This window comes from Equus przewalskii, chromosome 17 (genome assembly GCF_037783145.1).
Source record: "Equus przewalskii isolate Varuska chromosome 17, EquPr2, whole genome shotgun sequence".
NCBI classification, from domain to species: Eukaryota; Metazoa; Chordata; class Mammalia; order Perissodactyla; family Equidae; genus Equus; species Equus przewalskii.
This window is the reverse complement of record NC_091847.1, coordinates 28967339-28974448: the sequence shown is the minus strand read 5'-3', so window position 1 is coordinate 28974448 and position 7110 is coordinate 28967339. Positions and strand designations below refer to the sequence as shown.

General features: G+C 36.6%; 1 non-coding gene across 1 annotated transcript; it reads right to left on the bottom strand.

Moving 5' to 3' along the window:
- Positions 1–6503: 6503 nt before the first annotated feature.
- LOC139076895 (small nucleolar RNA SNORA22) lies at positions 6504–6637 on the bottom strand. Its single transcript, XR_011528928.1, has one exon. It is a non-coding gene; the product is annotated as a small nucleolar RNA SNORA22 (small nucleolar RNA).
- Between the last annotated feature and the right edge of the window lie 473 nt (positions 6638–7110).

Here is a 7110-nt window from a genome sequence, read left to right as displayed (position 1 = left end):
TCGTGCGCTCTGCTGCAGGCGGCCCAGTGTTTCGTTGGTTCGAATCTTGGGCGCGGACATGGCACTGCTCATCAAACCACGCTGAGGCAGCGTCCCACATGCCACAACTAGAAGGACCCACAACGAAGAATATGCAACTATGTACCGGGGGGCTTTGGTGAGAAAAAGGAAAAAAATAAAATCTTTAAAAAAAAGAATGAGCATAATTAGGGGCCGGTCTGGTGGCGCAGTGGTTAAGTTCACACATTCCGCTTCAGTGGCCGGGGGTTCACTGGTTCAGATCCCAGGCACGGACATGGCACCGCTGGCAAACCATGCTGTGGTAGGCGTCCCACATATAAAGTAGAGGAAGATAGGCACGAGTGTTAGCTCAGGGCCAGTCTTCCTCAGCAAAAAGAGAAGGATTGGCAGCAGGTGTTAGCTCAGGGCTAATCTTCCTCACAAAATAAAAATGAATATAATTAATTAGAAACTGCCAACCAATACTGATGCATTTCTTTCATGTTTCTCTACATATTTTTGCAAGATATTCTTAAAGCTATGAAAGCCGTTAAAATCAATGATTAAAATAAACTGAATCAAAACTTTCTATGTCATTTAAAAGTTAAAAAATATTTTCACAAAAAATATAGTGAATTCAGTCACTTTCTAAAATAGAGTTAAAAAATTTTTTGTGAAGACACAAAGCTGTTGTGTACTGGTAACAGAAAATTAAAATAGAAATCATATAAAATATTGTTTACTCTGTTATCCTTTAATAACGTCTGGGGTTTGTATATATATAATGCATGTCACTATTAGAATAATAATTTATAAATGTTATTATTTGATAAGTAAATATCCATAATAGAGAATGTCTGTTCCAAAAGTTTGAAGAGCATCAAATGTGAATTATTTAAGATGTGATAAAAAGAGGACTTGGGGGCCTGGCCCAGTGGCACAGCGGTTAAGTTCGCACGTTCTGCTTCTCTGCCACCCGGGGTTCGCCAGTTCGGATCCTGGGTGTGGACATGGCACTGCTTGGCAAAAACCATGCTGTGGTAGGCGTCCAACATATAAAGTAGAGGAAGATGGGCACAGATGTTAGCTCAGGGCCAGTCCTCCTCAGCAAAAAGAGGAGGATTGGCAGTAGTTAGCTCAGGGCTAATCTTCCTTGGAAAGAAAAAAACAAAAAGGACTTGGGTATGAGTGGAAAGGTGAAGCTGGTTCTAAGTAATGAGGCAGTTAAGAAACATCAGTGCCTTTGGTCAGAATTTCTGAGAGGTTGGGAAGCCAGACTCAGCACAGTCAGTGTTGTTGTTGGGCTTGGTTGGGCTCTGAAGTAGAGACGTTGAGGATACAGCCAAACTCCCCGCACTTTGAGGATGGAGTGGCGAAGCGCGCTGACCCACGTGGGACTTCTTTTACTTAAGAAGAGCTAAGCAGGTCTCCCACTGATGTCTCAAAGCCAAAACTTCCAGGATTGATTATATTGACAAGGTACCACATTTCTTCTCAAGTTTACTCTACTCTGAAGATTGATGAATATTTTTAGATACAGATTAATTGTCAGTTTTCTCCTGACAATCAATATCTTTTTTTAATGTTACATTGCCTTAAAAGTTTATGATATCTTTAGAACATATTGTTTGCACGCCGATGTTTTATCTGTCAGTCCTCACAATCTGGAATGCCATATTCCATAAGGACTCCATTTGATGAATGAATAACACTCCACAGATGTCTGGAAGCTCTTGGATAAAAGTAAAACAAAAAAAAAAGAAAGAAAGAAATGATTAGAAGATAGTCAATAAACTCACTAGAAATAAAAGTATAAAATATTTCAGAGACAATGTGAGATAATAAAAGTTCTCCTGGAGTGGGAATCTGGACTCAATCATCTATTTAGTTGCGTGATGTTGTTGAAAGCCCTCATCTTTATTTCTCAGTTTCTGGAGTAATAAAATAAGAGTCTTGATGAGAAACCCTGTTAATCTGTTTCCATCTCTAAAATTCTTTAAATAAGAAGAACATGGACACAATTGAGCTTATAAACCAACTATCCAAAACTATTAGGTTGCTTGAGAATCAAAAAAAAACAAACCTGTCCATCCCGGTCTCATTCCCAATGCAATGTGGTTAAAGTTCAAGGGCAAAGGTGGGAGAAAAGGAGTTAGCTGATAGAGTAAGTGTTGAGGCTCCTTACCAATGTTACCACCACTCTCTCAGTCATTTAATTGTTTTATAAGCTCCTCCCCTAATTACTCAGTTTTCACCAGCTTCATTGTCAGTTAGGATAGGGGAATGTGTCTAGCACCCTATGTCTAGGAAAAAAATCAAGGCACTTAATATACAGAATGTGCATGACATTCTTCTAAGAGTTATTAACCTTAAATAAAAGACCTCTCAGAACAACGGTCAGTGCTATGTAATTGCTTTGTTAGTAACTAATCCAGAACCATATGAAAGTAGTATAAGGCTTGGGAAGATGATAGTGGGGCTGATGACATTGGGGCAGACTATTATTTAGGACAAGGGCCATTCTCAACATGGTTTTTCATTCAAAATATGTAGAATTTCAACAAATATGAACTTAACTTTGAGATGTTTTTCTTTTGATTTTTATGGGGAATAGTTATGTTTTTTCCTGTTCACATATTTCCCTGTTTCATAAAACAGTAGTATTGAAGATACTTAAGATTCTGTATCCAACACAGACTCTTTGAAGCACAAGCAAGCTCGCTGCTTTCCTGCGGTTACAGGCGGATCACTTCTGGGGTTCAGCTCCCTAGATTTTCTTCTGCTTCCCTTTAATGTACGTCTCTGGAAGGGAGCGTCTTCCTTCAAAATAAAGCTGGCAGAATTATTCAATGGGAATTAACATATTTTTATTCCACAAAGGGAAAAAATTCAGTAAAGAAGACCTGCAAGAAAATACAACAGTAAAGGTTGATTGATAGCTGAAAATGGTGGCAAACTTGAAATAAACCATTTTTCCAACCATGTGAATCAGAAGCAGGGTTCCATGGTGGTTACTGCTGAGGCCTCTGTCCAGCCCAATATGCCAGATAGTTAATTGTGACAGATAATTTTGGAAAGAGACACAGCAGAATAAAATACATGTGTCATTTTTTCTTCTATATTTGGGGCTTGTATAATAACGTCTTTGCCAATAGTAGTTAAATTGGTATAGTGTTCTTACTTTCTCACAAATATGGGAAATATATTTCATCTTATAATCTAACTCCAGATGTTGTTGCATGGAGAGTTTGTTGAGAATGATTCTAATACCCTTTAACAGCTTGTTGGGAAAGACCAATATGATCAATTTGCAGTATTTGCCATGGACATTTTTGGGTAAGTGATGACATTCATTTCACCTCCCTCTATGAGACAATTTGTTGATTCGGACCACTTGTAACTTGTTTAATTTTTTAAACTCGTCTAAAATGCCTGTTTATAATTTTATGTGTATGTATGTGTGTGTTTTTGTGTTAGCATTGGTGGATTTTCCTTTGTTTTGTTTTGTTTTGGGTTGAAGGAGGGCAAGGTAGTTTATGAAGGACACAGAGAAATACCTATTAATTATATAGAGAGCTTGTATTTTTGTGGCAGATTCTTTCTGACTTATCCCATCCAGATTTTATTGTTGTTCTACATGAATTATATTTCTGGATATGAAACGACTTTTTGAAATAGTGATTCTTGATGAATTCTCCTAGATTTTAGCCATTTATCAAATACATGTCTGCAATGGATTGAGAGAGGCTAAATAGTGTCAAGTTGGAGATTGTGGCTGTAAAAATATTTACCCTGGTGAATAAAAATCTGTTTTCTTTGAACCTAATTTTGAATCAAATGGAATTGGATAACAATTCATGTAGTATTGGGCTTGTGGACTCGGTGTTATACTGCTTAAATTTTGGGGGAGGAAGGAAGAAGAATATGACTATTTCTATACGTAGGCTCCATCAATTACTGGCTCTGTGAAGTAACCTCAGTTTTATCATTGGTAAAATGGGCATAACCACAGTCAGGTTGGTTTTGAGAATTGAGTGAATTATGTAAATAAGACACATAAAATAATCTCTCAAAAAAGGCTCACAAAGAAAATCTATTTTCAGTATTATTGTATATGTAGTTGTCATTTGTCACAACAAAAAGAGAATCTCATTCCTGAGGTTGCTGATTCAGGAAAAAGGAAAAGACTATAAACGATTATGACGTAACATGGGAACTTAAAGGAACTCAGTGGTGATCGTGACAGCGTGGGATGATGTTGGTGGAGGCCAATTAGAGAAAGTGTAATGAAAATTTGGTTATCAGTGCTTTAACCTGCGTATGGTGTCCTCCATGACTTTGAGATGCAAAAAAGAAAAAGCTGGGTAGATTGGTAAGTACAGACTAAAGATAGGCTAATTGTTTATGTTGGTCTTTCCCACCAAGCCGCTATAGAATATCAGATCCTCAAAAACTCTCATGCAGTGACATTTGTAGATGGAATGTAAGCTGAAATATATCTCCCATCTTTATTTTAATTCAATTCTATTATGTGCAAATTTCCTGAGATAGGAAGTATAATATACCAATTTCTTCATACTTGTGGTAGGATGAATGTTCTGTGGGTCTTCTGGGAACAGCACATAGGGCTCTTTTATGCCTCCAGTTTGCCAGCACTGTTATTTTAGTTATGATGATGTGGGCCTTTGCTCTCTAATGGTTAAGGCTTTCTTCTCACCAGATGTGGTCTTTTGGAAAAGAGTTCAAACTGCTTGGCAGGTCAGTGAAGAGGAAGTGAGCATTGTCACTGCAAGTGCTCTGCCTATTTTGTGCATAAATGGATGCCTTTACTTTCCAAGGTTGTCAGTCTTTCACAAGAACTTACATTTAAATCATAATAATGATGCTACTTAAATTCCAGTTCAATTTGCCAGTACTCGATTAGCAAGCTGGCTGAACTCAGTGATGGAGAGGATGGCAGATCTTCTAGGGTGTCATTATAGCTTAAACTGGCTCTCACATTACCATTATTATTACTGTTAATTGTTATTTTGGGGGGAGGGTGCTGATAGGATTCCTACCATTTTTCTCAATGGGGAAGATGACACGGTCCCTTTCCGTGGGCTTCATGATCAAAGGTAAATAGGCATAGATATAATCTCACCTCAGAAAGGGAAGAGAAAGCTTAAATTCTATGATTTTCGTATATACATAATTGTAATTTAGATAGGGAAAGTTAAGCTCGAAGGCATTGATAGTGTGCATTTTTGCATTCATAAGCTTATATATCTGTTTGAATGTACATATGTATTTCTGCATCTGGATATATCTAGCTCATATACATGTGCTGTTATACTTTTAATAGATAGGAGCTCCAAATCAAAATCCTTCACAACATGCAACACTAAATGCGTTTGGACATCACTTACGCATTTTCTTGTGGTACAGGTGATGACTGTCTGTGCTTAGTGCTCACTGTGTATAACGATTTCAGTTTTTGTTTTTAACTATTGTAGATTGATCAGAGTGAAAGTAAAGGTGTTGGGGATTCACTGAGTGAAGAAGAATCACTAATTTGTCTCTTTGTCTTTCACTCTGAGCAGTTACATGAAGATTTTATGTGCTTGTTGAATCAGAGGCTAGAGATCCTCCTCTTTACTAATTCTGGAACGAGTTGCACAGAAAATTGAAAGGACCTTGTGCTACATATTTTCTGATGTGGCTATATTTTTTCAAACTGCTTCCTCACACTAAGGATGCCATATAGCTGGAATCATCCAGTATGTAGCTTTTTTCAGATTCGCTTCTTTCACTTAGCAATATGCATTTAAGAATCCGCCATGTCTTTTTGTGGATTGATAGTTCATATCTTTTTATTACTAATTAATATTCCATTTTATGGATGTATTGCATTTATGCATTCATATTTTGGAGGACATCTTGGTTGTTTGCAAGTTTGGGCAATTATAAATAAAGCTATTGTAGATAATTTTGTACAGATTTTTATGTAGACGTAAGTTTTCAACTCATTTGGGCAAATACTAAGGAGCATGATTGCTGGATCACATGGTAAGAGTGTGTTTAGTTTTATGAGAAACTGCCAAACTGTCATTCAAAGTGACTGTACCATTTTGTATTCCCATCACCCATGAATGAGAGTTCCTGTGTCTCCACATCCTCATTAACATTTGGTGTTGTCAGTGTTTTGAATTTTAGACATTCTCATAGGTGTATAATGGTATCTTATTGTGGTTTCAAGTGGCAAGTCCCTAATGACCTATGATGTTGAACATCTTTTTATGCTTTTTTCCACCTCTATATCTTCTTTGTTGAGGTGTCTGTTTAGAACTATTACCTACTGTTTAAAGGGGTTATTTTATTATTGTTCACTTTTAAGAGTTATTTGTATATTTTGAGTAAAAATACTTTATCAGACATGCATTTTGTGAAGATTTTCTCTTAGTCTGTGGTTTGCCTTTCATTCTTTTAAGGGTATCTTTTACAGAACAGAATTTTTTTTAATATAACGTGCTGACTTTCTGAATACACTTAAAAGGATAAATAGTCCTTTCAATGCAGAGGAAAAGAACAGATATTGCTCTAGCACAGATTCAAAACCAAGAGAACTATAAAGCACACTTGGGTGTTCACTGTGCAATAGAACAGAAATTTTTAATTTTTGTGAAGTCTGACATTAATTTTTTCTTTCATAGTATGTGCTTTTGGTGTTGTATCTAAGATGTCATAACCAAATCCAAGATCACCTAGATTTTCTCCTATTATCTTACAGGATTTTTGTAGTTTTGAATTTTACATTTAGACTTATGATTTATTTTGAGTTCGTTTTTGTACATGGTTGCATTTTGACATTCAAAAATTCATGCTGATATTGTATTTCAAATGCTCGTTTGCAGGAAAGCATAAAATTACCTCAGGGAAGCCTACTTGATTTAAGACAATTGAGAGAGTGTGTGTGATACTGGAAAGAGTAGAACAAGATTCTAGTTCTAAGAGGGCCATCTAACAGCCAAGTGACTCTCCTAGCCTCTGTTCTATCACATTTAAAGTAAGGACAACAACATGTGGTGAGCTTCCTCATATGTACTTTTGTAAGGATCAAATTACGTGAAC